This window comes from Podarcis raffonei, chromosome 5, assembly GCF_027172205.1.
Source record: "Podarcis raffonei isolate rPodRaf1 chromosome 5, rPodRaf1.pri, whole genome shotgun sequence".
Taxonomy (NCBI): domain Eukaryota; kingdom Metazoa; phylum Chordata; class Lepidosauria; order Squamata; family Lacertidae; genus Podarcis; species Podarcis raffonei.
The window spans coordinates 53772657-53774779 of record NC_070606.1 but is presented as its reverse complement, the minus strand read 5'-3'; the positions used below and the strand labels follow the sequence as shown (position 1 = coordinate 53774779).

The 2123-nt window shown below is 43.0% G+C and overlaps 1 pseudogene; it reads left to right on the top strand.

Annotated features, from left to right (window-relative positions):
- The first annotated feature begins 1385 nt into the window (after nucleotides 1-1385).
- Nucleotides 1386-1902, top strand: LOC128413433 (60S ribosomal protein L21-like; annotated as a pseudogene).
- The last annotated feature ends 221 nt before the right edge of the window (nucleotides 1903-2123 follow it).

Here is a 2123-nt window from a genome sequence, read left to right as displayed (position 1 = left end):
GAGATCAGGTACACTTAACCATGCTTCCTTCCATGGGCATAGCCAAGGGGGGGGCAGCTGCCCTCCAAGTCAATAAAAATCAATACAAATCTGAGGTTCTGCCCCTCAGAAAACCTCTCCTCCCAAAAAAAGCCTGCCCCACTAACAAAAATCCTGGCTACACCCATGGTTCCTCCCCATAGAGAAATATGTTTAGGGTCTGAACCTGGTATAGCCTTTTTTTGCCATTGAAACATCAACTCTTCTGCACAACAATTATGTTATCCAACTGTGCCCTACACTATAGGCCTGTCTCCATGTAAGATGTTTGACGTCCTTTGTACAGTTGTGCACTTTTCCCTGTCAAGACCTGTGCTTAGAGTCTACGTGAACTGTGTGCCAGATATCAGTCTTACGTTTCCAGCATATTTCTGACATATAGATCAATAGTCTATTCATAATTTGCAGCTTTCCCTTGGTGTTCTGCTGATGTCATGAAATGAAATTGACTTTTCTTTTTCCGATAAATAATTTAGGCAGGAGCAAGTGGCTCATTATTATTTTTTTTGATGTGTGACATACAACCTCAAGTTTTACTTTTTCAACAACAAAAAAGGTGGTTTATTTGATGGTGTAAGAGTCTATAAATTCTGTAAAGCTTATGATAGTTTATCACAGTGCTGGGCTGCTGTAGATCACTGTACAGAAGGTGTTCACATCAAGGATAAAAAAGGTAAAGTTTACATGGAGAGCTGATTAGACATAGCTTAGACGTGCTCTTCTTCTTCTGCTCTGTTTGCTTTGGAACATTATGTACTAATAACAGAGCTTACCAGTTTAAATCTCCACTAATGAACCCCATTCTAGATTTCACAGATTACTGGGTACGTGCGCTACAGTCCATAAACATTCCTTAAAAAATAACACCTCAGTCCAACTAGGGCTGAGGAAGGAAACTCTGTCACATGTATTCCTGACTGACTGGGGATGGGTCCTGCATGCATGACTCCCCAACCCAGTCTATCATTTGGAATACAGGAACACAAGAAGCTGCTTCCTGCTGAGGGCCCGTCCATGCTTCAACTTGCCCCACCACTTTCTCCTGTGAAAACCCACTGTTTACTGCTAAATCGGAACAAACGTCCATCGGGTTTCCTGTAGATTGACTTTTGTTCTAATTCAGTGAGTTTTCCTGGTGGTACAAGTGAAAAACCTCTTGGCATGGGACAAGTGGAAGTGTGGATGAACCCTGAATCAGACCACTGGTCCATGTAGCTCAGTTCTCTGTACACTGACTGGCAGTGACTCTCTAGAGTGTCAGGCACTGAGTGACTTAGGGCCAGTTACTACTTCTCAGCCAGACCTATCTCACAAGGTGAGAATAAAATGAGTCATAGAGGTTTTTTGGCCTTGGACGCCATCTTCCAGTAATCCATCAAGATGACCAACACCAAGGGGAAGAGGAGAGGGACATGTTACATGTTCTCAAGACCCTTTTGCAAACATGATGTCGTCCCTCTTGCCACCCACATGCGCATCTATAAGAAGGGTGATATTGTTGATATAAAAGGCATGGGCACAATTCAGAAAGGCATGCCCTACAAATGTTACCATGGCAAGACAGGAAGGGTATACAACATCACCCAGCATGCTGTGGGGATTATTGTGAACAAGAAGCTTAAGGGCAAGATTCTGGCCAAGAGAATCAGTGTGCAAATTGAGCATATTAAGCACTCAAAGAGCAGAGACAGCTTCTTGCAGCGTGTGAAAGAAAATGAAAGAAAGAAAATTGAAGGAAAGGAAAAGGGAATTTGGTTTGAATGAAAATGCCAGCCTGCTCCTCCTAGAGAAGCTCACTTTGTGAGAATCAACAGCAAGGAGCCAGAGCTGCTGGAACTAATTCCATATGAGTTTATGGCATAGTTTATATGAACAAAATAAAATACAGTGGTACCTCGGGTTAAGAACTTAATTTGTTCCGGATGTCCGTTCTTAATCTGAAGCTGTTCTTAACCTGAAGCACCACTTTAGCTAATGGGGCCTCCCACTGCTGCCACGCCGCTGGAGCAAGATTTCTGTTCTCATCCTGAAGCAAAGTTCTTAACCCGAGGTAATATTTCTGGGTTAGCAGAGTCTGTAACCTG